The 27,366-nt window shown below is 46.2% G+C and overlaps 1 protein-coding gene across 3 annotated transcripts in view; it reads right to left on the reverse strand.

The window, feature by feature from the left end:
- Positions 1-15,343, reverse strand: part of ATP10B (ATPase phospholipid transporting 10B (putative)) — a 229,509-nt gene extending 214,166 nt beyond the window's left edge. For all 3 annotated transcript variants that reach the window (XM_045184997.2, XM_045184995.2, XM_053926349.1), the window contains exon 1: positions 15,112-15,343. The gene's annotated coding sequence lies outside the window, so the exon portion shown is untranslated. The remainder of the gene's footprint in view (positions 1-15,111) is intronic.
- Positions 15,344-27,366: the final 12,023 nt, after the last annotated feature.

Below are 27,366 nucleotides of genomic sequence, written 5' to 3' on the forward strand. Positions count from 1 at the left end.
TGCCTCAATGCCAAGGCATCCCGATGCCCCTCCTACAACAGCTGATCTGCAGATTGTGACAAAACTCTCTATGCAATGGAAACATTTAGCTCCACTAAACAAGACAACAAGAACCCCCGACTGGGTCTCTAGGTAGACAAACAGATAAGAGGTCTCTTCCTCATCTTTCTAGGGAACTGGCACCAGAATGAGAATTCGGAGATCTGAGTTCCTGCCCCAGTGCTGTGCAATAGGTCTCTTAACCACCCTACAAACCTCAGTGGCACTTGCTGCTCCTGGTGCCCTAAGATTGATGGGGACAATGGGACGCCAGAGGGATTCCCTTTTGACTCCTTTTATTTCCTCCCACCCTCAGACCTTTGTTGGACCATGGAGAATAGCTGGCCTAGCTTTGGGAAAATGAGAGCTGCGTGCACCTAGTTTCAGTATTCCCAAGCGGGTCTCTCTGAGCTCATTGTCGTGGTCCATCCGTTATCTCCTTCACCTCAATGCACATGGTCCAAGTCTCTCATCCTAATTTGGTAACGCAACATACCTCTTTCGTTTCTCCCTTGCTGAAGGCCCTGAAGAAGAGAGGGCTGGCAAAGAAGCTGAATAATTGTGAAGAACTCCATGTTCTGTCTCGTCTTTGTATTCTTTATACTCTTGCACCTCTTATGCCTCACACGACTAGTAATGAGTTATTCAGGGCATGCTGTGTTACAGGGCCTGCGTGTAAGGTAAATGGAATTATTTGCCATGAAAATACCCAGTCCAATCTCTTAGTAAATTGCAATCTCTTAGTAAATTGCAATCTTTGAAACAAGGTCCCTTTGGAAGGTGCTTAAATAAATGTATATCTTGTATGAGAGGTTTGCAGTAATTCAAGGACATACTGGGGTCTTTCTAATATAAATATAGATTGGCTTTGCTCTATTTTTCATAAAATTTAATTAGTCATCATTTATCAGAACCTGCTAATTGCCTGATTGTCCATTATTTGACAGGTTAGTTTGGATCATCAAAATACTTCTCTAAAAAAAATGCCAACTATGTGCCACTTAAATATATATGTATCTACATGTGTGCGTGTTTATTTACATATGCATGTGTTTATTTATGAAAGAACATTAAGCAGCCTTTTTTTGTGTTTCACTTGGTTAGGTTAAAACCAATTGTTAAACTATGCTTTCTTATGCATTCAAAACTGGGCTAGACCCAATGGCAAAGAGCTGATAAAACGCTACCCTGCCCTGCAGACCCTTCACAGATCAAACGGGGAGTGAAGACATGAAACTGGAGGAAAAGTGCGAGCTCTGTGCAGCCGCGATTGCACATACAGCCCAGGCACTAGTCACACAGCGAGCGGTTCAGGGAGAGAAGTTACCAACGTGGGAGGGAGCAGGCGGACTTTCTGCAGTTTTTATAAAATGCTGGGAAGATGCCTAATGTGCCCTTTTAAGGGACAATGGGAGAAATTCCTTCCAGGGTGCAGACCTCAGAAACAGCCTGCCTCTCTCCTGAGAAGCAGTGTGATGGCCGTGGCTCCAGCCAGTCTAGTCAGGGGTGCTTGTAAAGACAGGGAGAGGGCTCCATTGAGGCTGATGCCTCTGCACAAGCTGGTGACCAGCTGGAGGGCCCAGAGGTGCCATTCTGAAAATACCAAAGTGCATGTGAAAAGAAAGGAAGGGTGCTGAGTTCAGAACCAAGAGGCTGGGGGTCCTCATGCCAGCCTCACAAGTAAGCCCCTCCTTGAATGAGTCACATTAAGTTATACCTTTAGAAATTTTTAAAAATATGATGAAACAGTATTTGAGGTGGGGAGGGAAACTTGTTTGGCGGTTGTGCCCTAGAGAGAACTATCTCTGGCTGTTGCCTGGATACATAGGCAAGGGGACATCACAAAAGCACAGAATGAGACACTGTTCCTCCCCTGCTTTGGCCTGGGGCTATCCCTGAAGTGCACCAGCTTACTTTCCTGCATTTGGGAGATGGGACCCTCCTCATTCCCTTAGCCTGCCATCTGTGTGGAGGCAAGTCTTCCCTTCCCAGAGCATCCCTTCTATTACCATAGAAATGGGGGTAAGACAGGCAGCTCACCTACTCTGTGCTCCCACTGAGAGGGGCGTGTATAACACCGTTCATGTACAGCATGTCTCTCCTCTACCAATAAACAAACTGAGGCTCAGAGATATTCGTAAACACGCCGAAGTCATGCGGCTAGTAGGTGGGGGAGCAGTGGTGGGATCCAAGTCTTCCCGGCTGCCTTACGTGTCTGCATTTGGAGAGGAGCGGTGCACACGCTGAGAAGAACGCCAGGCTGCAAACTGGGAAACCTGTGCGCTAGTCCCTGCTCCTTTGCTGCCTCATACAGGATCCTGGCAAAGCCCTTCCCTGTTTGAGGCCTCGGTTTTCCAGTAAAGACGTGCGCCCTCAGTTCTCTGAACCGAATGCACAAGATGTTGTGGTATCTTGTTTTCCAAGCACAGGGTCCATAGCTTTCACAGATTTACAGAGGGGTCCATGATCCCCCCAAAATGTTAAGAACCACCAGTTTAATGATTCTGCACAATGAGGTCGTAACTGCCAATACTTACATTTACTTTACGTGCAGCACTATTGTTAGCATTTTACCTATTACTGCATTTTGCCGTGTCTAATGCGCACTTTTTTGCCCAAATTTTTGAGGGAAAAATAAGGATGTGCATTATGTGGGTAGTAACTGAAATACCTTGTACCTGTTCTTGTGTTTTGTAATTATTTGTTACATAAAGTTTTTGTACCATAGTATGTTCAAAAATAAACACTAAAATTCCTTTATAATACAAAATAGATATCTAAATATAAATAATTGAATTATAAAATTAAAATGAAAGATTTTTTCCTGAAAATTTGGGCCAAAAACATGGGTTGTGTTATACACAGCAAAATATGGTAACTTATGTAATCCTCACAACGACTCTGTAAGGTAGGGACTTCTTTACATTAGAGATGAGGAAATGAAAGCACAGAAAGGTTCGGTAACTTTCCCAAAGAAAAAGTAATTGGTACAAGCCAGATTCGAACACAGGCAGTCTGGCTCCAGCGCCCATTTCCTTTAACACTCTTGCTACTTTCTAATAGACATCTGAAACGGGGCTGTGCATCCCAGTATCACAGCTGAGGGGTCAAGGGTCTTACACAGTTCAGAGGTCATCCGGTTCAGTGGCTTCCAAACTTTTGCATTCTCTACTGGCCCCTATTTTCTTATCACCTCCAGTGCCACGTGTCCTTTACAGTATGCTGGTATGTAAAACTGATGGGAGCTTCTCCGAGAAAAGGACAGAGTGTCTGCCATGGTTATGAGTGTGCGTGTGAGTGTGCGTGCATGTGCAAAGTAGGGGTAAGTGTGTGGGATGGGTGCTGTCCAGACCTTACAGCTCCAGGGAGCACAGTGTGGAAGTCACTCAGACTGTCTGGCCCTCTGCTTTACGGTGGTAAAATGAGGCCCAGAGAGCAGGTAGCCAGGCGTGGGCCCCAGGCCTGATCTCAGTGCACTTCTCTCTTTCTGCCTCATCTCCTTGCTGTAACCATGGCCTTGCTGCCCATGGCCTTGGGGCTGTGACCAGTCAAAGACAAACATACTACATGCATGTCTTTTATGCCTCTTCCTGGGCTGCCTGGATCTAACCTTCTAGCCAGCTGGGGGCAGTCACTAGAAGGCTTTCTAGGGCGGGACAAATGGAAGAAAAGCTTTGGGGGTGGTTTGGCAATGTGAGGAACGTCAATGACAGGAAAATGTCCAGCTAGAAGTGACATAATAGGGGTAGGGGGTCACCTAGAACACCCTCATAGTCTTCAAGTCAAACCACACCATTTGTCTGCTTTGAGTGCTGTGGCTGGGGGGAAGGTGCGGTGGGAGGGAAGAAGATGGCAGTCCCTCCCCTGCCAGCCCCTGGAATCGGGTGAGGCTCACTCTTCTGGACAGGGTATGTCTGTGATGTCAGACCTACTTAGCAGACACAACTTTGCCGTCCTCCCTGCCATCTGCCTTCCCTTCTGGGTTTGCTATCATCCCCTTTGCTGCCTCAGCAGTTGGCAGCTGGACCTGGCTGAGTGTTCCAAGGAACAAGGGCTCAGCAGAGCTGTGGCCTGATTTAAGAAGGGAGGGGAGCAGCATGAGGCAGGGTGGGGTTTGGCAGCCACAAAGCTTCCTGGCAGGTCCCATGGGTGCTGAAATGACTGGGTTTCTACACACAGCAATTGAGGAACACGCTCCCGGGACCACAGTGAGGAGGGAAGCCGGGCATTTGCACCTGCTTGCTGTCTGTTCACACTCGAGGTTCTCATGGAGGCTGCAGAGAACCCACTGTTCATGCAGGGAGCACCTGCAGGGTGCCAGGCACTACGCTGGGGGCTGGGGGAAATGGCTATAAAGCCAGTTTTCATGAAGCTGCCAGGATAAAGGAGGTGGCAAACTTAAGTAAAATAAAAACACCATTTATAATTAGAATTGGCAATAAACTTCACAGAGAAAACATAAGGAGTTAAAACAGCTGGGAATTTGACTGAGTTGGGGGGTTGGGGAAGGAAAACTTCTGTGGGGCGGTGACAAAACTGAACTGAAGTCTGAGGAGTGGGTGAAATGACCAGGAGGGGAGGTGGGAACAGCAACCGGACAGAAGGAACAGCAAGGGCAAAAGCACTCAGGCTCCGAGGTGCACGGCTTTATCTGCTATGCAACATCAATGACACATTTTGCACACATGTGCACACATGCACACACACACATCCTATTTACTCATCACTTCCTGTACCACACACAGTGCCCGCGTTCTCCCCTCTCTTTCTCACAGTGTTAGAGAAGTGGCATGAAGATGGGATAGAGAGAAGTGAGAAGAGAGGGGATGTATGGAGCCCAGTGGGGACACGTCCAGAAGAACCTGGAAGGTTGGTGAGTCAGGGAAGTCTATCGGAGATAACCCTTGTCTAGGAGTCAGGTTTCCTAGACAAAGTAAGAGGAATAGGATGATTAGGCAGAGGGGATAGCCTAAGCAAGAGCTGATATGTGGAAAATAGCCTAGTTACCTACATAGGCAACTACCAGCATTTTGGTGACTCTGGGAGACACACTGTAGCGCAGGGGGCGGCGGATTAGGCTGGAACCCTGTGTGTGACATCCATCCATGCATTCATTTTTTCCATAAACATTTACTGTGCATCAGCTACAAACCAGGCCCTGGGGCTACAAAAGTGCACAAAATCAGACCTGGTCTATGCCTAGGAATTAGAATTCACACAAAGCAAGGACTTCCTGTTGAGGAAGACACCCCATAATCAGACAAAAGCGCATTGGGAAGATGCCTGGGAGGAGTAGTGGGAAGGCAAACTTCGTAGGCCCTCTCAGCAATGTTGAGAGGGTCTTTATTCTCAACTTAGTGAGAAGCTCAAGGGTTTTAAGGAGGGTTTCAACATGTTCAGATTTGCATTTTGAAGAGATGATTCTGGTGCTGTGAGGGGGACATCTGTTCTGGCTTGGACACCCTATCCCTCTGCAACTGATACCTGTCGTGGCATTGGAAGGGAACCACGAAATCCACTCCATAGCGTCGTCTGTGCATGTAGAAACCCTAGCAGCCCGCACTTGCTCCCTCTGCACTCGGAACACCCGGTGGCTAGCCACGACTCCTTCTCACTGTGTCTGAGGCCAACTGCGATGTCCCGGCAACAATTATATCAACATCAGAGCTAGAAACGAGCTGATGGAAAGCTGTTCATCCATGTAATGAGGTCTCCGTTGTACTTTAGAAATGTGTCAGATAATCTGGTAAGAGACAACAGAGGGTTTTTTTCCCCCCCTTCTGTTTGTCAGGAGATGGGGGAGGTGGAACTCAGTTCCATGGCTTCAACTGCAATGTGACAAATGTCATCTGTGCATGACATGCTCAAGGCAGAATGAGCAAATGTGAAAGGAGCAGTGAGAGAGTCTAGGACAAGATGTGGGGGGGAGGGGTGGACATAAACATCGGAATTATTGTCTAATAGTGACGAAGCACTCAGTGGGTCAAGCATTGTCTACACTATCTCATTTAATACGATAGTTCTGTGGGGTAGGTATTCACCTCATTTGACACCGGGCTCAGAGAGGTGAACTCAAATCCGTATCTTTCTAACTCTGAAGCCTGATTTTTAGGATGACCTGCCATTTCCCTCCGTCCCTGGGTAAAAGAAGCCCTGAATTGGTATGTGTTTTGTTGTAGAGTTGTGACATTTATTTCATATAATGGGGAAAAATATGCTCCAGGTTAGTGCGGAAGAACATCTTTCCTCCCAAACTCAGGTGACTCTCACCATTGCACGGTTCTGTGTGATGTTTGTGAGACCTGAGATAGTCATCCTGGCCAGTGCTCCCAAGTGTGGGACACACAGAGATTTTTAAGAGGCACATGGAACCCACATTCAATAAAACAGAATCACATAGGAAGAGAACTGGTCCTACTCCAACCTCTTTAACTTTCCCGATTACATTGTCGGTGGTTCTCAGAATCGGCTGCCCTTTGGGATCATCTGGGGGCTTTAAGAAACTCCCAGGACCAAGCCCCACCTTAGTGACTCTGATTTCATCAGCCCTGCAAATTGCTGGGTGCGGTTGCTTCCTGCAAAGGACTTGGTGACTTTGGTCAAGTGCAGATTCCAGTTTCATAGGTCTGGGTGGGGCTTGGGATCCTGTGATTTTGATGCTGTGCTGCCGGCTGGGGGACCTCACTCAGAGCACCAACAGTGGAGGCTGCGGCCAAGGTGGAGAACCACTGCTTTAGGGAGACAGTTTCAGTTCGGTGCATTTTTTAAGGATTGAAAAAATGATCAACTACAGTGAGTCATAACATGAGCATGGGACACAAACCAAACAGCAAACCGTGACCCTCCACCCTTCCCTATCCCCAAATGCCAGAAGCCCTTTTCTTCAGCAGAATCAAACACTGCCGCGCTCTCAGCGTCGGCCGTCCTCACGCAGGCACAGATGCACGTATGTGCGTGTCCTTTAAAAACCCACAAATGAGAGCATTCTAAGCACACTGCTCAGCACTTTGCTTTTTTCACTTAATAGATCTTGGGGATTGTTTCATAACTGTTCATAGAGTTGCCCAATTTTAAAATCGTGGTGGGATACATGTAAAATTTACTACTTTTACCATTGTTAAGTGTAGGGTTCAGTGGCATTGTTGGGCACACTCACATTGCCATCCAGCTCTAGGACTTCCCCAGCTGAGACTGCGTGGCCTCGAAATGGAGCAGTGAGGACAAGAGCGTCCTTTTAAACAAAGCAAGCACACCGGTCTCAGGGCCACCACTTCCAATGGACAGCAGCAGGTCTGGTTGGAGTTTACTCCTGGTGCTCTGATCAGTGTATTTCATTTCAGTGACTCTGTGTTTGTGATAAGAAATACTCATTCCCCACTTAAAGTCATTTCCTTTTTAAACAAATCTAGTTTCCTTTGGAACAGCAATGCCTGGGAGGTATTGGTGAAAGGCTGCCTCTGGCTCTGCCACAAGACATGAACATCGCATGCCACGAAGGACTAGAGCACAGGACACGCCGCCCATGGCCTTTCTGAGTCCAGCTGACCTGCATCGCCACACCCTGGGTGGTGAAAATGGCCTTTTCCTGGGGCCTCTTGACTTGTAACCAAAGGCCACCTTTTCTCTAAGTCAGGCCACACGGCGGGCCCACTTCTGTCATCCAGCACAGTGGAAACCAAGAAGGAAGGCCCAAGTCCCTCAGGGGATTTTGTGTCCCCTGAGAGAGGCAGGGAGCCCAACCCCTGACATTTTCTAGGAGACGACATTAGAGATCCTCTTTCAAGAAAATGATACCTTACATGTGGTGGGCCTCTGTCTTGAGAAAGTCAGAGAAGGGCCAGCATCCCTCCCACACGAGGGGCTGCAGAACAGACCTTGGCTAAAGGCAAGCGGTGAATGTGCCATGCAGCCCACGATGGAGAGAGCTTGGGGGCGGGCGCCCACAGAGCCTGGGCTCACCACTGGGCCGCTCTGTGGCTTGTAGCACATCATTCGCCTTTCCAAGGATCAGGGTTTTTGTCATCTGCAAAAACACTGAGGTCACAATCTGGTGGAGACTGAATGGAGCAGTATGTGGCAGTACTTAGCGCTGTGCCTGGCACGTGGTTAGTGCTCAATAAATGGAAATCTTAAAGTCCTAGACTCTTCACTGACTGACCATTAAAGAGAGGAGGGGGACACGAGCAAAAAGTGGGGTCCAGGGATACCCAGATGGTCACTGCCCAGCCAAGCTTCCACCTGTGACTTAAACAGTGTGTGACGGGCCTTCTAGTGTGAGCCGTGGCGGGAGAACTGGCATTATTAGGTGGGAGGGAAATGATACGCTCCACCCTAAAACAGACCCCAGACTAACTCAAATCGTAGCTGGGCTGAGAAATGTTCTCCTGAGAACCCGATAAAAGAAAATATGTCCCCAAATGTAAGAATTCCAATGACCCAACACTTACCCTCTGCCTTCTTGTTTGCTCTTAAGGAAATTAAAAAAGCAAACAAGAATATCTGGAAAATGAATCTGCCACAGCCACATACTTCTGTGAGAAGCTAACACACTGATCCTGTGAATAACATCTGGTTCTGCTACGTACCGGGGAACAGTGACAACAAGATGGAGAAGGTCCTGGCACTCATGGGTGCATGTCCCCTCTAAGCCCCCGACTCCATGGCCCATTGGACTCGCCCATATACGACCCCTGGTTTCCTCTGAGTGTCCTGGAAAGGCAGCAGTACCTGGTCCTTCTTCTGCCACGCAGAGGAAGAGAAAGTAGACGGTTTTATCCTCACAGGGCAGTCAGACGGGGCGTGGAGAAACGTCCCCACCCCCCCACGCTGCAAAAGCAGACTGTGCACAAGAGACAGAATGCGTGATCGTGATAGCAAAGGAAGAATTTAATATCAAACCATCGGCCAGTTCACTATGCTCATGCAGGGAAGGGCCTTTTGATGTGGAAAGAACTGGATTCAAATCCCAATTCCAGGAGTTACTTAATGGGTGTTGACCTTATCAATCTTAGTCTCTTAATTTGTAAAGTGGTGATCACGGCCCTCATGTCATTCCGTTAGTGGGAGAATTAAGTGAAATGCTATAGAAACAGGGGTCAATGCAGGAGCATTATCGATAAATGTAAGCAGAGCTGAACCAAACGGAAGCCATGTTATGCTACTGTGGAAAATAAATAATTTGTGCAGGATCACATAGGCACTAAAGGGCATGGTATTCAAGATTTAACTAGATTTCTCCGACTCCTTGCTGCATTTCTTGCTGGGAACAGTATGGCTGCACAGGTGCCCCGCCGCCCCCCACCCTCGAGGGACGGCACTTTGACATAGGCTCACGATGCAGGTGGATTTTCGTCTGCTTTTGTAAGTGACAGAATTCACAGGTCAGCCCTCAGGTGAAGATGACAATTACTAAATTATCTCACGGCACTGAAAATGTGCTTTATGATCTGTGATCAAATCAGCTTGCTCTTAAACCAGGCTGAAAAGAGAACAAGGAAGGAAAGAGTAACTGGAGAATCGTGGAAGGGTTGCTGTTGACAAGGGTGAAGACTGGACCCAGGATGCCTTGAAGAGACACAAACTCCACCCTCACGCTCACCCACTGCCATATTCCTCAACTAAAGAGCTGCTGGGATTATATCCTAAGAACCCTGAAACACCAATCCAAAAGAACCTATGCACCCCAATGTTCATAGCAGCACAATTTACAATAGCCAAGTACTAGAAGCAACCTAAGTGCCCATCAGCAAATGAGTGGATCAAAAAACTATGGTATATTTACACAATGGAATTCTACGCAGCAGAGAGAAAGAAGGAGCTTATACCCTTTGCAACAGCATGGATGAAACTGGAGAGCATTATGCTAAGTGAAATAAGCCAGACAGTGAGGGACAAATACCATATGATCTCACCTTTAACTGGAACATAATCAACAGAAGAAAAAAGGAAACAAAATATAACCAGAGACATTGAAGTTAAGAACAATCTAACAATAGTCAGGGGGGAGTGGGGAGGGGACAGTGAGGAGAGGGGATTACAGGAACTACTATAAAGGACACATGGACAAAATCAAGGGGGAGGATGAAGGTGGGGGAGGGAGGTGGGTTCAGCTGGGGTGGGGTGGAGGGATGGGGAGAAAAGGCATACAACTGTAGTTGAGTAACAATAAAAATTAAAAAAGAGCTATGGGGTGGGGAAGCCAAGCTGAGTAGTTAAGGAACTCAGCTGTGTCTGGATAAGATGCGGTGAAAGAAAAACAAACAGGCTCAGTGCCCACGGCGGGAAGGGAAACCGGGTGAGGCAGGTTTGCCCACATCCCCTGTGGGCTGGCCCAGCTGGACGGGTTTTTCCACAGCTAATCAGTAATGTGTTATCAAACCATCTCAAACAGTGTGATTCAGGCCGGAGGAGTGTGGGGCAGTTGAGCACAGAGGTGAAGTCCACATGGTGTGCCACTTGCAGCAGAGTACCCTGGCCAAGTGTGTAGCGCCCCCCCCAAATGTCACCTTCCTCTTCCCTAAACCAGGAAGGACAATACTGGAACCTACTTGAGAGTGTTATGTGAGGATTACATGAACTCGTTAAATAAACTCACGCATAACCGGCACTCAATAAAAAGAAGTTGTTAATTATTAGTTACTGTCATTATCTGAGAGGCACATCAGAGTCATGCAGACTCAGAACAGGTGGCAGTGGGATGACTGCTTTTCAGGGGTCACAGTGGTGTTCCATTGAGGGCTGGAGTCCTGGCAGAAGCAAGTGCCCACCCAGGGGGGAGTGAGCCCAGAAAAATAACTCCAGTACCCAACTGGGCACCACAGTTGAAAGACCACAAGTACTGGCCTCTGACTTTGAGCAGCCCAGGACAGACCTCTGGACACCTCCTTCTGGTCCTTTATCCTGACATCGGTGCTCCAAGACTCTCTATAAACGGAGGGAAGCCAGCACAGGCCAGTGTCATCACAGAGCTGGAAGAAGCCCCCTGCAGTCAGTCCGGGCTCTGGGGGGGCAGTAGCACTGCTAATTGCCTTTAACCAGCAACTTCACACCTGCAGGGCAGAGCGGTTGCCGGCCCACAGAGAGAACCCTGAAAGGAGGAGAAAGTTCTGACTGGCTTGCTGATATCCTAGAGATGTAAGTCGTTGTCAACAAGACACTTTACTCGGCAGCCAAAAGATGTCAGGAGGCGAGTACATTTGGGAACATGCATGGAGAGAAAGTGGCTTGGGCCCTGGAGTACCAGTTCCCATCAGTTTGGGTTTCCTAGAGAATTTATTGAGAAAATATGACATAGAAGAAAGAAGGCTCTGGATGAACACAGTTGGAAGTTCAAATCCTGAGTCTAGCTGTGTGATCTGACTTTTCATCAGTTTCTGCCTTGGTAGGATGGCAGAGAGAGGCCCTCACTTGTAGAGGGGCCGTGGGAAATGGAGCAGGGGCAGCAAACATTGGAGAGAACGTGCCATACCAAGCACTGTTTCAGCATTTTATATATCCGCTTATACAATGCTCACAGTAGCATTAGGAGAAGAAAAGTTCGAGAATAGTCACATGTATAGATGGGGAATACCAGAGTGGTTGAGACACTTGTCCAATGTCACACAGCTAGCAACTGACAGAGCCAGGTCCTCTGAACTATAAGCCCATGCCTTTCACCATTGTGATGCATTGTGGTCTCTTGCATGTGAGCTAATATGAGGAAATGCTTTTACTGGTGCTGAGTATGAAAAAGTAGTTAATATTGACTATCACTGTTATTTCATTAGTCCCTAGGAGAGCATAAAGTATGTGCCAGTTGATTTTAAGCTTTTAAAACATTTTGGGTCCAGGCAAGTATCCAATGTATGCTCTGGGCTACTCATATTCCTTTTTTGGCAAGATGCACAATTTTGCTCTCTTTATGGAAATATTTGTCATTTTCTTCAAAGGGCACTTGGAAGAAAGAAGTCAATCCGCAGGCGTGAAAACTGGGTTTCACCCCTCACTGCCTGAATGCCTCATACCTTCTGGGTCTCACATTCCTTATTTCCAAAAACACAGATAGTCAGCATGAACATTAAATGAGATTATCCAAGGCCTCCTAAGGGCACTTAGCAAGTTCACAGTAAAAGTCCACTGTCAATATTGTTATTATCCCCGGCATGGCCCAAGGAGTTTGCAAGAGGGTTACTGAGAAGCATTGCCAGAATGTATCCACGTCTCCAGAATTACTAAATGTAATTCTATTTCCATAATACAACTTCGCTTATGAGCCCCTTCCTCCCAGGAAAACCATTAGGACTCTGTGGCTTGGCTCCTGATTCAAACTATATTTCTTTCAGAACAGGCATTTAAAAAAAATCTAGAATAGCACAAGGGAATAGAACAGATAAGGAGTGCCTTTAAAAAAATTTAAAAAAAGGATCACAGAACAACTGAGGATAAGATATAAAAATCAGATGTCTCTTAAATCAAACAGGGCCAGGCTGGCGCCAGAAGGGTTCCACACACATTACAGCGAAGAATACATAAGTGCAAGGAGGGACCCATAAAACCACCAGCTTGTAAAATACTGCCCAATGTTGCGTGCTCGCCAAGGAAGAGGCATCGCTAGGCTGGATTTCAACGCTCCTCGCTGCAAAGTGAATTGGCTGAGTGTTAATTAAAGTGCCTAAGTTGATTCTTGAGGTAGGCAGCTGCCTGGGAAAAGGACCCCTGCAGAGAAGTCTCTTCCTGTGATAGATTTCTTTGGAAATTGTCGATTTTCTGCAAGTGAAATTCTCCAAAACAAACACACCTCCCTGTGTATTCTCTGCTCCGCATGGCTTGCAGGTTCCCCTGCTTGGGAGCCAGAGACAAATTGCTCTCGTTTCCACATCACCGTCACACTGAATCTTGGAGACACTGCGAGTTCAGGTCCAGACCAACACAATAAAGCGAGTATCACAATCAAATGAGTCACAATCTTTTTGCTGGTGGAGGGTCTGGCATTCAATTTGTAAAAAAATGCAACATCTGTGAAGTACAAGAAAACAACCTATGCCTGTACTTTGCAAAGGGCTGGTATCACACGTGTACCTCACAACCTCACAGGCTTTAGAGGGCAGCTGTTATCAATCCATTCCACTAAAGATAAACACAAGACATGGAGGAAAAAAGGGACTTGCCTATAGTCGCAGAGAATGGCAGAACCCATAGAAACACATTGGACCTCCCCAATCCCAAATATGGGACTCTTCTTATCCTAAAATGAATGACACCCAAAATAGCAAAAGATGTGAGCAAAGCCTGATGGGAATTTGGATGGGGTCTTGCTAAAGTAGGGCTGGAAGGGTGCACGCTGAGCTTCCTGAGGTCCTTTTGGCATGGCAAGTACCCCAGGCATGGGTAAGATCAAGACCAAGTTCAGTGTCCAGAAGAACATGCTGGGGTGAGTTCCAGGCAGAGACAACCTTATCTTACACACCCTGCTATTTCTTAGGAAACTAAGTCCATTTGATGTCATTCAGCCCTTTTCCCTACATTACCCCAAGAATGAAATAATTTGCCCCTTGAGCACCTGAAAACCGAGGTGCTTTTTAGTTCAGATTCTAGAACAAGATGTTTCCTTCCCAAGGGAGGCTGAGTGGAGGTGTTGGATGAGGGGGCACGAACTGGTGGTCGTGACCTCTCCTGATCCCTTTTATCATTCATTCACTCACCAAGTATTAACTGAGCCCCTGCTGTTATCAGGAAATCTGCTAAAACCTGGGGACCCAGGGGTGTCCTGCAGGCAGAAGACGTGGAAGGTCTGTACCCTCATGGAACTTATAAAGGAGACAGAACTTCAGATTGTCATCAGCACTATGAAAATAATCAACACTACTCGGGACTGTAATGGGGGAAGTAGTGGTGGTGGAGGGGGTCTGTGTTAGATTCTGTGGTCGAGGAAGCCTCCTGAACAGGCAACATTTGCGCTGCAACCAGATTGAAGACAGGTAGCCAAATCCAGGAAAAGCCCAGGGGAAGGTGTTCCCAGCAGAGGGCCCCCAACGAGGCAAAGAACAGAGGTAGCTCATGTTGCTGGCGCAGCCCAAACTGAGGCGAGGCTGGGGAGTGTATGAGGGTTGGAGACATGAGAGGCCTGGTAAGCCATTTGGGGCTTTGGTTTAATTCTATGTGGCCACAGTGCACTGGCCCAGTGTCCGGCTCTCAAACACATTTCCTTTCCCCTCCCATTGCCAGCTTTCGTGTTTTACAGACCAGCTCTTTGCCCAGCTGAGAGCCTCTGAATTCTAAATGGCACAGACCATGTGGACAACATATTGCCAGAGGTGGGCTCCCAACAGTCTCCAAATCCGCAAGAAGGGGCCACTGAGGCCTGAGAACTAGACACCAGGGTCTAAATCAGTGCCGGACCACGGCAGCAGGAGCATTGCCTTGGCTCATCTCCCTGAGCCTCAGCACCCTCACCCGTAATCACACACATTACCAACACCTGCCTCACGGGCTCACAACAAGATGTGCTGTTTCATCCTCGTGCTTCGCAAATCATAAGCTTTCCATAACCTCTCACCATCGCTATTTTCACGAGTCAACATTGTCAAAAGCCCAACTCTGCATTCACTCTCTCTCTCTTCCTCACACACACACCTACTTCTTTCAAAATCCTGTGCAATGGTTTTGTAAGCTTTCAGAAACAGACCCTGAAATAGTACAGGTGGTGACCAGTGCTTGGATATCATGGGGACTCCATGCGGGTCGTTCATTCCACACCATAGGCAGCAAAGGCTGGGGCTGCCTGCTCATCAGTGACTGGAAGAAGCCAAGACCACAATAGAGCAATCACCATCACCACACGCAGTTGCTCTTGTAACACAGTTAAGTGCACATATAGGACCCCCGCATGAGCAGAGCGCTCCCCAAATACACAGGAATGAGGTTCCCTAGAAGCCTATTGCAGCTGGTGGCTGGTGGTAGACACAGCCACAGCCCCCAGGACCCAGGATACTGAGGATGAGACCAGGGGCAACCTCAGAGGCTCCAGGCCAACAAGCAATGAGAGCTGAGGAAAAAAGACCACCATCTAGTCTTAGCATCAAGCAGGGCACTTACCTCCTCCTGAGTGTAGGCTCCAAAACTATGCTGGAGGAGTCAACACTCCTTGGGCGTTTTCATTCTGGTGGGGCCACTAGGGAGGGAGGCTGGGTTGCCACCACCTCCAGTTACCCCATCAGAGGGGAGGAACAGCCAGTGGGAGCTTCCCTCTCATCCCTGGCCTGAGCATCCAGCCCCAACCCCTTTTAGAGCCCTGCCTTCAATATCACACACCTGCTCAACACGCCTCCGCCCCAATTCCTCCTTTCCTGGCTTGCTGAGCCCCGCCCTGCTCAAGGCTTCTGGGCTCCTCCTCCTCTTCCTTCTGAGGCTCCGGGGCAGGGCTGGCCTAACCGGCTCTGGAGCCGAGCTAACCCAGAGAGGCTGCTGGGCTGTTAGCTGGGTGGTTGGCCTGCCCTCTCCACCCCAATTTATTCTGAGAGAGAGCCCCTGGATTAATTAGAGCCAGGACTTGGGACTTTGGCCCAAGCTGTGGAAAAATGGAGAATATTTATTTTCTGGTGATTAACTTGAAGACTGTAGGATCTTGAAGGCCAAGTGTCAGGACATGGGGGTTCCGCTGAGCTCCTTCACAAGGTGACCTCAGTCCAGGCCAAGGAGCTACATCTCTGCCCGAGACCTGGCTATAGCGCACACTTCCTTCAGGGGTCCCAGCTTTTCTTACAATGGACGGAGCAGCTACTTTCATTCTCAGTAGGAAGATGAGGGAGAAAACTGGAGACAGGTTGCAATCTGCCCACCAGGCTGAAAGGATATTCCATGTCTTCCTCTGGGAGGTGCTGGGAGATCAACAAGGGAAGTTCAGCTATGCCCCCCATGTCTGTTATTAAAAGGCACTTTGCCATCTCAGCTAATGGCTGCACCACTGAACCCACAGGTGGTCTTAAAGAGCTAAATCATCCTTGACAAAGGACAATGGCTTAGGTCCCAAATCGAAGCATTGGGGTTTTTTTCCCCTACCCCAGCAAGTTAGCATTATCTTTCTCCAGCTCAGAGATTTCCAGACTTCGGGATTCAAAGGAATTATGTGGGGAATTAAAAATGCAGATTTCTGCATAAAAATCTCAGATTCCAGAAGGGCTCAGGAATCTGTATTTTAAGATGTCTCAGGTGGTTCTGATGTGGGTGGTCTGGCACCTGTGCTTTAAGGCATTGGTCCCCAACCTTTTTGGCACCAGGACCAGTTTCATGGAAGACAATTTTTCCACGGGACTGGGGCTTGGGGAGGATGGTTTTGGGATGATTCAAGCCTTACATTCAAGCTCACCTTCTGCTGTGCAGCCCATGCCTAACAGGTCCGAATCAGTACCAGCAAGCGGTCCAGAGGTTGGGGACCCTTTCTTTAAAGGAATATGACCCTAGAAGAGGTCCATAGTCTCTATTCCCAGCTGGCATTTCTTGGTGCCTTTAAAACTCAGCTGAAGACCAGCTCCTGTCTCCATTGTACCCAACAGGCTCTTCTAACCTGCCCTGAGGAATTTTCCAGCTGACTCCAGTATCTTCCTCTTCCGTTTAACTCCCAAATGACTTCTGTAAGAGGCCAGTGTTAGCCTCACAGATAGTCCAGCTCTAAGGGGCCGTGAAATGATGTCATTGAGCCCTTTCTTATCACATCAGCAAAGACAGTGAGCCCTAGAGTCCCACCTTTCTACCCCCCCCCCCAGGCCCAGACCTCACACCGTTGCCACCCCTACACTCTGTTCCGAAGTGCATCTTCCCCACGCCCGCGCCTCCCCAGGCTTACTCTCTCCCTTCTGGCCGCTGCGGCCGGAGGGGAAGCCAGGAGAATGGGTCCCACCATCAGTCCCTCTCCGTGTCCCATGTCTGAGGCAACCTGTGTTCGGGTTCCTTATATCTTGAAACAGGTTTAGTTTAGAATGAGATTCTCAGGTCCCACCTGCTCCCCAAAAGGGAGTTATTACAAAGCCAACTAGATTTCATGACTGTCCCTGTCAATGACCTAATCCTAATGCAAGAACTACAGGATCCATGTGATTCAAAGCACATTTACTAAGCACCGAATGTGTGCAGGGTCTTGTGATAGGCACAGCAAGGGTATGAAGAGGACCAGAAGGTGACTGAGGTTATTGTTATTGGCATTGTTCTACCCGTGAATTAGACAGAGGGCACTGAATGGGAGTCAAATGATAAGAGTGATGTGTAGGACAATGCCTGCGTGGTTTGCCCCGGGGGAAGTGCTCTCTTGGAGCTGCCCAGCCCCACCCTGTCAGTAACTCAGGTGGCCCCATGTGATCTGAAAGGGAAACTAAACAAAAATGTTTTCTCACCTTGCCAATGCGGCTCCACCACTGCCCCAGAACTCAGGACTTTCCGATCAAATGAATGGCCGCACAATCCAGTGGCTGTAGTGTGGACTCTGGCACTGACTATTTGGATTCAAGCCCTGTCTCACAGCCATGTGTCTTGAGGCAAGGGGCTGACCTACCCTCTGGGATAACAATGGTATTGAGTTGGCCAAAAAGTTTGTTTAGTTTTTTCTGCATAATGTCTCTAGTAGTGCTTAGTTGTCTTTAAATTCATTCAGAACAATTTTGTTAGATTGTATTGTGACAGCTTTCATATCAGTGTGCACTTAAACTTATCAAAGCTGGTGAATTTTTGTGTAGTGGTTTTAATATTGAAGATAGAAGGAGATATGGAACATTTTTGGTGTATTATGCTTTATAACTTCAAGAAAGGTAAAAACAACTGAAATGCAAAAAAAGATTTGTGCAGTGTATGGAGAAGGTGCTGTAACTGATTGAACATGTCAAAAGTGGTCTCTGAAGTTTCTTGGTACTATTGACATTTTGGCCAAATAATTCTTTCCTGTGGGGCTGTCTTATGCGTTGGAAGATGTTTAGCAGCACCCCTGGCCTCTACCCACTAGAAGCCAATAGCAGGAGATAGCCAACATACTCAAATGTCCAAACCAATAAAATTACTGGTGAATAATTTTATGTGTCTTTTATTTTACAGAAAAAAATGTAATGAACTTTTTGGCCAACCCAATACTTACATCACAGGGCTGTTATCAAGCGGATGTGACGCCAATACTAATAGGTGTATAGTGCTTTAAACAGTGATAGTGCTTACATTTTTTTTTTTCAGGAGATCCTGGACATGGTTACCATGTATTTATTTGTACTATAAAAGACTCATGTTTTCTCACTTCAAGACCAAAAATATATTCCAAATATTTGCTTCAGTTGATTGATGCTTCTCAACTGTGTATTCAAGGGTCTTTATTACTTTATCCATGCTTTCCTTCAAGTATTCATTTAACTATTTTTTTTACTAGGATTTCCTGTGTGCCAACAGCTGTACTAGGTGCTGGGAACAGTGGGTGAACGGACAGCAACTATCCGTGCTCTGAAAGAAGTCCATGGAATACCAGATGGTGATTGAAAGAATCACACAAGAACTGTGAAGTTATGATAAGTGCTCAGAAGAGGCAGTACCTGGTGCCAAGACAGTGTGCAAAGAGGGACTTGACCTGGGATGGTCTAGAGCTAGGATGTGAATGAAGAGATGGAGTTAACTCTGTATTAGTCAGTTTGGTTGCAGTAACAAATGACCTCCAAATCTCAATTTGCTTACACCGTGAGGGCTCATTAATCACTTATGTCACTGGGAGGCTGTAGACTGACCTCCGCTCTGCTTGGGCTACGACTCTGCTTCTCATTCATGGACTGAGTCCCTGTGTGGGACATGCCATTCTGGTGGCAGAAAGAAAGCTCAAGTGCATTAGTAGAAACTTGCCATGACTCTGAAAGCTTCTGCTTGGATATAGCCTTGTGTCTTCTTACATTCCTTTTTTTAAAAAAGATTTTTTTAAATTTATATATATTTAGACAGAGGAGAAGGGAGGGAGAAAGAAAAGGAGAGAAACATCAATTTGTGGTTGCCTCTTACACACCCCCAACTGGGGACCTGGCCCACAACCCAGGCATGTGCCCTGACTAGGAATCGAACCGGTGACCCTTTGGTTTGCTGGCACTCAATCCACTGAGACACACCAGCCAGGGCTGCTTACATACCTTTTGATGACAGTGAGCTCCTAACAGTCTCCAAATCCAAAAGAAGGGCCATTGAGACCTGAGTAGAGACCAAGGCCAAAGCCCAAAGCCAATGGGACAGGGATGTCTGGTCTTCAACACTAGGGACATAGTAAGATACCCAGCAGCAGCAAAAGTATAATCCTCTTACAGGGAAGGGGGTGGGGATGAATAATTGCAAAGACAATATAATCGACTATATTAAGGCTCAGTGATAAAAGGCAAATGGCAAAAGGCCTGGAGGCCTGTGTGGCTGTAGTTGCGGGAGTTGGTGGAACAGAGTGATAGACAAGACTGGAGCTGTAGGAGGGCTAAGCCGTGAAAGGGAATCTGACCTTCATACTGTGAGCAATGGGAAAACGCTGATCTTTACCCACTCATCCTCTTTCCTTAGTTAGTAAAAGAGCACTTTTATGTTTTTCTGGCTTCTGAAGCAACACATGGTCATTAAAGATAATGTGAAAATGACAAACAAAAGCAAAAAATTTAAATTAACCCTTTACCCCTCAGAGAGAACCATCATTGATTTTTTTTTTGTGAATATATTTCTAGAATTTTAGATGCTTTTTAATGTACATAAAGTATTTTTAAAACCAAAATTTTCAGTTGCTATGGAAATTTCCTGATTTATTAAATATTCTCCCAATTATCAGGATTACATGGATGCACCATAATTTTACTAATTCCCAACTATTAAACACATAGGTTTTTGTACTTTTTTCCACTTTGCAAAAATTCTGCAATAAAGTTTCTTATATTTAGTAATGTGAAATCACTTCATTGACATGGCATTTTTATCCTGAAGGGTATGACAAATTTAAAGGACAGTGACAGTTTTCCCTCAAGAAAAGTTGAAGCAAATAACAGACAGCCCCAGAGAAGGATTTGCCAACTCTGTTGATAATTATTTTATATGGCCAATTTAATCCATGGAAAATATTGCCTTATTTTTATTTAGCAATTATTTGATAAGTATTTCTATAATTTCAGGTGCTTTCACCGGGGAAAGACTTAGCTGATTAAAAATCTGGCCTTTCTTGTTTCCTCCTCAGCAAATTGTAATTACTTTGTCCCTTAGAATTCATTACAAGATTTTGTCCTGCTTCCTCAAAGAAGCATTCTCTGATTGCCCCCACTCTTGATCATCTCCTTCCTGTGGGAGCTGCCCATGAGGGTGTGGAGGGTTGATTCCACCATATGGTGGGATGATACAGTTCATGTGAATTTTGTCTCCCCGCCGGTAGAGGGCGCCTTCTTGTGAATGAATTTGTACCCTCCCAAGTGTCTCACTCTGTGCTCAGCATGGATGACGCTCCATAAATATTTGCGAGTGAGAGCTAAGGAAAGGCATAATGGCGCAATTGGTGGGTCATATTTGACTTGAAGAAGGTCCCAGTGGCAGAGACTTGCACGTGGCGGTGTTAATAAAAGGCTCTGGGCCACAACTCATCTTGAAGGCCACTTGGGATCTTGCTTTAGATTGTAATCTAACACCAATTTTTCAACTTTCATGATATAGGTTAGCGACACAGGGCGTTGTGATTTGACAGAAGCCCAATTACTTTATCTCTCTCTGATACAGTTTTCCTCCTGGTCGGAGTCGAAGAGCGTCTCTCCATTTGATATGTGGTGTGGTTGCCGGTTAATTTTTATTAAAAGTTTGAGGGTTTTTCCCCTCCCGTTCCAGGTTGTGCTGCTGTCTTGTCCCGCTGGTCTGACAGTGTAAATTGTCCCCTCATGCTCCCTTCTCATGTTCCTGGGAGGGGATGAAGCCTCCCAACATGAAAAGGCCATTAACAGAGTGTTCCACTGTGTCAGCGGGGAGTACGGGGAGGGGGGTGGCGTGGAAAGAACAACCCTCCTTGACATGGGCTTGCTTCCCAGCCTTGTGGAGTAAGTGCTCCTGAGTCTCCCAGAGGCCCCAGGCCGATTGGGTTTACGATCATTTCTGTCTGAATTGGCATCCCTCTGAAACTGGCTCTGCTTTAGCTGCGGCCTCTTGTTCATGAGCACCCTGGTCTCCAAGGTGCAGAGATGAAAGCCTGTTAGGCCTTTGTGCCACTGCACCCAGAAGGAATTGAGGATTGCTCTCCCACATAGGTCCCCTGGCCCCCCTTCAGCGACTAAAATGGTTACATGAGACCTGTTTGCGTTGCCTACACGCATCCGTATTATCAGAAGGTGCTGGAACCTAGAATACAGTCTAAGCTGCACTCTCACTGCTCTCTCCCATTTTACAAATACTGTCTATGCCTTCAAACAAATAGATGCCTGTCTTGTGCCAGAAATAGTGAGGTTTTGGTTTTTAATCATTGTTTTCCAAATAAAACCAAGGCACACCTGAACAGGTGTTCTCTCCGTGAATTACTTAATTAAAACAGCTCCCTGAAGGGTGTTGAAATACCAGAGAAGGAGACTGAAGCATAGAAATGTAATTTTGAGTAACTCCTTTATTAAAATGGGAGGAAATACAATCTGGCCTACCCTACCTTAGGAGACTGCATTAAAAACCCGTCAGCAGAGAATGATGCCCTTTAATAAAAAGCAGTTTCCGCAGCGTGGGATAAAGACCACCTACAGGAGGTTGCCTTGGGGAATCTGTGAAAAATTCAGGATCTTGGCTCCACCCCTGACCTACTGACCTCTCTGAGGGTGGAGCCGGAGATTTGCATCTTAACGCCCACCATTCCAGATAATTGCCATGTACACCAAAGTTGGAGAACCAGTGCAGGGTTTAATGATACTTTTGGGGCATGGGGGTGGTCTGAATGCAGTATTGTCTTCCTAAAACTCCATGTGTCAGGATATTGTTTAATGTCTGCCTTGTCCATTAAATTGTTAGGTCTGTGAAGGTGCCAGTGAGTTCATTCCACGTCCCCAGGGCCCAGCACTGGTCCTGGCCACTCCATACCTACTGGATTGGAAACTTGGGGCTCAGGTCCATTCATTTTTATTTTAACAAGACTTGCAGGCAAGCCTGATGCATAAGAATGCAAATTTTTAGAGAAGCTATTTGCCTCTTAAGAGTAGCAACCTACTGCCCTTACGTTTTCCCTCTCCGCTTCCCATGGGGCATTCTTTGGTCTATATGCTACCATATATCTCTTAAGATCAGTGTATATTGAGTTCTAGGTGTGGTGTCCAGAGAAGTAAAAACTGTCCCCATTTTACTGCAGAGGAGAGCGAGGCTCAGAGAATGTGACTTGTGTGATGACCTGTAGCTCATCAAGGACACATCTGGGGTTTCATTCTCTGAGATCTCTCAGCCACTAGTGCCACCTTCTTCCTCGTCCTTCTCCTGATTTCCACGCCTGCTTCTGTTTTACTGGGCTGCCCCAGGAGTGTTCTGAGTTTTATCAGTGTGTCACCAATAGCATCATCCTGAGGACATCTGCCCCGTGGGACCCTAAGACCCGCACCATCTCTGTACACACACCATCCAGAAGTGGTTTGGAGGGATTCACTGGGACCCGTAGGCTACAGAGACAGCCTGACTATGGTGGGATTGTCTCCCCTTGCACTCACCAAACAGCCCTTAAATACCATGTGTTTTCTTTATTATGTTCCAGTAACCAAAACAAATCACATTTCACAAAATGGGGGAAATCAGAGTAGGCCTATCAGAATAATATTCATTGGGAATAAAGAAATATTTACTCTGGAGGCAGATACCCAGAGCAAAGTGGGCAGTATCTATCATTCATTACTCATTCATTCATTCATTCTCTCTCTACGTCCATTTTGAACTCATGTTGCACAAATCTGAACAAAAAAGAGGCAATTCAAATATAGCAAGAGGAATGCCATGACAAGCAAAGGCGAAACAGAAACACAGAAGAGGGCAAGCCAATCAGATCTGGGAATTGAGGAAGGCTTCCTGGAGGAAGTGGTATCTAGGCTAGCACTTGAAGATTTCACAGGCACTGCCAGCAGGGGAGTGGGCAAGGAGAGGATATAAAGAAGGGGACTGTGTTTCTCAGCAGAAGAAACTTCATGTAAAGACTGTACAACAAATTCAGGTGATCTAGGCCTTGTAACTTCTCCAACCCATCTCTGTTCTTGGGGCAACCCAAACCAGGATAGAGATGGAATCCAGACTTGGCATTCTCGTTATTTTTATTTCTCACTACCATCAGTATTTTTATATGGTAACTAAAGCCAATGGAGTCCTAGGCTATGTTAATGTAACTATGTATTCAGAACAAAGAGAACAAAGAACCCTGTTCCTCTCTTTTCAGATTAGATACATCTGGGGTTCACTTCTGATGGCTCCACTTAAGGGGGACCCTGATAAACTGTAGTGTGTTTAGGGGTAGGAAGTGGGAAATTTTTCATACGAGGAATATCTAAAACAGCTGGAAAGGCTCAGGAAAGGCAGCAGAGCTATCTGCAGTTCTCAATTGCTGCCATTGAGGGAGGGCTTCTCTGACATCCAGCTCTAGGTGACCTCCCATGAAACTGGCAGCATCCTCTAAACTACCGTGTTTCACTGGGGTAAGGACCAAGTTTGTCTTACTACTGATTAGCACAGTATACCAGTATATATACTGTGTATATATACTCAGCCACGTATACCAGTGCTTAGCACAGTGCCTGGTACACAACAGATGCTCCAGATACTTGCTGAATAGGTGCATGGCTGAGACAGAGGCAATCCTATGCCAACCACAGGGATCTTCCAGGCTCTGTATTATTCCCACCATTTCCAAAGGTCAGAGCCTAGTTGCACTCCCTCTCAACGAGAACTATGACCCTTTTGAAATGTTCAAAGCACATCACATCATTACAGTGGGTTTCCATGGTGTATCTGTAAGACAAACCCTTTAAGAAGTCTTACCTGCAGAGGAGATGCAGTGCCTAAGTTTCTGTAGTACAGCTTGGAGAGTTTACTTTTCACAATCTTTTATATGTCATAAGCCAAACTATACAGTAGGAACCAAAGATGAGAAAGTGACACCTCATTTTTCAGATCCCAAGGCCTGGGAATTGACCCATCTATCTGATCAACTGCTAGGTGCCCCGAGACCGCACAAGAGGAAAGGGGGTCCAAGTGAAGAGTTTAATCATGGATCTGAGAGTTCAAAGCACCCCCAAGCAGTTTTCTGAACTCCTTGAGCATCAGAGCTTTCTTCTAAGGGACTTGGGGGTTCATATAGTCCAACACCTTCCTTTCTTGTAGGGGTCAAAAGTAGAAGTGTCTTTTTCCCATTAAAACATCCTAGTAGTGGCCGAGCAGGTGTCTATACTCAAAGACCTGCTTTTCCCACCATGCTCTTCTACTTCTCTCCTATTCTTTCTCCTCCTTCTGTGTTAAGGTAAGTATTTGTCTTCCTCTTAAAATCTAAGACGCGCTAAAACATTAAGCTGCCTTTCTTCAATTTCCCCCACCTAGAATCATGCCCCTCCCAGCCACCTCTTTTCACATACAGCCTATAGTATATAACCACTGTTGTCTTCCTTTTGGGTTTTCTCTTTAGCCAAAGTGGCCTATTTAACTTGTAATGATGGTTCACGTCCTGGCATCCTAGCAGCCTACGGCAAAACAACAGGGGCAGGCAAATAAAGTGGAGGAGGGCACTCTGAAGATCCACGGATAAGAAAACACCCAGCTTCCCTGACTTCTTGTTAATTTCTGTAAGATTAACGCAGCTGCTCACTTAGGAGGCTTCTGGCACCAGTCACCTCGACTCGAGTTTTCGAAAACAGAGTGATTTATGCTCTCTTTCATCTTAATTTTTCATATTCATCCTTTGAATGCTTCTTCCAAACTACATCTGGGCTGCAAGCTGAGGGATGTGAAGCCTAGAAAGCTTCTCCACACCAGATTATATTTCCATTGGCCTATTAAACAAGCTGGAATCAGACGTGCAGTTCTTTTTATGGAGGCAAGTGTCTCCAGGAAATACCTAAAAACGCCATTAGAACTAGGAGTCATCAGCTATTGAGTCACAGGTTAGTTTACCAGGAAATCAGATCTCACCTTAAAAATCTGAAAGTATAGTCATCCCCCCTTGCCTGCAGGGCATTCGTTCAAAGACTTCAGGTAGGTGCCCGACATTGCAGATGGTGAACCCCATGTAAACTATGCTATGTTCTGTACAAACATGCCTATGATAAAGTTTCACTTATAAATTAGGCACAGTAAGAAACTAGCAAAAATGCTAAAACAATCATAACAATATACTGTAATAGAAATTATGTGAATGGGACATTATGGAGTAAAACAAGGGTTACTTGAACACAAGCTCTGACAGGGACCACACCAGTTGATGCAATAGCCTAGGCGGCTACTAACAACCTGGACAAAGGGACGACTCATGTCCCGAAAGGGACAGAGCAGAATGGGGTGAGATTTTATTGCACTACTCAGAACGGCACACGATTTAAAGCTTAAGAACTAGTGCTAGAACTTTCCATTTATTTTTGGACCACAGTTAACTATGGGTAACTGGAACTGTGGAAAGCAAACTGTGGATAAGAGTGTTTTCTTTTGCCTGAATATGTCTAGGAATCGACATTGGTTTTGGGGGCATTGGGCCTAGGAGTTTTAAAGTTTGGTTTTCTATCTCATATGTGATTCCAGGTATCCCACTTGGAGGTGAACACATTGGTCACTGTTATATTCACTACTGGAGAAATGTGTTTCTATTTAGGCAGAGAGATCTTTAACTCTGGTGCCTCCCATGATGATGACAGGTGAAAGGGCCTGCCCGTGTGCTGAGAACACTGCTGTGTTTTATTACAGACAGGATGTAAAAATAAATCTTGCTGTAATGCCGTGTAATCTTGCTTGTAGCTCATATTTGCTGTGGAATAGAGCTCTTGTTTTAGTTCGAAAGGTAGTCAACCTGATGCTTGAAATATTAACATTTTATTCTCAAATCTACTTACAAATCACAAATCATGCTGGTAAATAGTCATGGTTCATACTCTTCAGCTTCCTAGGAAAGTATGAAGAGGAGGAAAAAAAATCCTTCCGGGGTAGGAACTTGGGTGTGTTGAAAGATAAGATTGAATATCAGCAGCTGTGGATAAGTGTGGGTTTCCATTTGTGGAGCTTGGTTGCAAAGTAACTCAAGCACCTTCACATGATGAATGATGATGGGAAAAGGTGAAGCCAACATTCTGGCCCCAATCCAAGCACACGCAGGCTGGGAGCCTGGAGAACTGATGGCAATGGGACCTCATGTGATACCTTGCCTTGTACTTGGTAGAGTGTGTTAGAATTTACCAATCACTTTCACACATGTTTTGCTACCTGATTCTGTGAGAAGGATTATTATCCTCATTCCCAAGATTAAGGAACTGATGTTCTTTGATTTTAAATGACTTGCCCGTGTTTACAAGGCTAATAACTCAAAAAAATGGGACCTGAAAGCCAGATTCATTGACTTCTGGTCTAGGATTCTTTGAAATCCATCTTATTATTCAGGATTCAGATTAAGATACCTCTTCCTTTGGCAGGTTTTTCTACCTAAGTCTAGATTAGGTAAACATACTCTATGAAGCCTAGCTCTCATCACATTGATATTAATAAATTGTTTCCTTGATTTTATTTTCCACTGTACTCTGAGCTCCATGAGAGAAGTGACTTGTTTACCGTGGTAACATCAACCCATGGGCCCTGGCGCATAGTAAATCTTCTATAAGTCTTTCCAAGGTGAAGTGATTTCTGACACTTATTTTGCCAAAATAGGGAGGCCAGTAGGGGGCTGACTTACAGACTGACAGGCTCCAAATCTGTTTAGAATGGGTGTTTTCAAGAAAGAGCAAGCTCTCTTGAAAACCTCATTGCAGATGCCCCACAGAGGACTCAGAAATGCTTCCTCACACAGACTGTGGTTCCACCTGGGAACTGTTCTGCCTCATTCTCAGCTGAAGGACATTTCTGCCCAGTTGCTAATTCAAACTGATGAAGGAATAAGGAGTCCTCAAAGTCCTCTGGATACACAGAACCTTTCCTGCCACTCCCTCACCAATGCCCACAAGCCTGCAGAAGAGGAATGTGCAGGTTTGACTCTCCAGAGAAGCCGTGTCTTTCCTCCAAGCCATCCATCCTCTGCCAGGCAAAGAATTATGATGCTGAGGTTGGCAGAGAGGCCGGTGATGTCTCATCAACCCAAATGTAAAAGCAGCAAACGTTAAGTGAAGCTAAATAATGACAAGGTCCGTTTAAAACCCATAACCTGCATGA

Source organism: Desmodus rotundus, chromosome 6 (assembly GCF_022682495.2).
Source record: "Desmodus rotundus isolate HL8 chromosome 6, HLdesRot8A.1, whole genome shotgun sequence".
NCBI classification, from domain to species: Eukaryota; Metazoa; Chordata; class Mammalia; order Chiroptera; family Phyllostomidae; genus Desmodus; species Desmodus rotundus.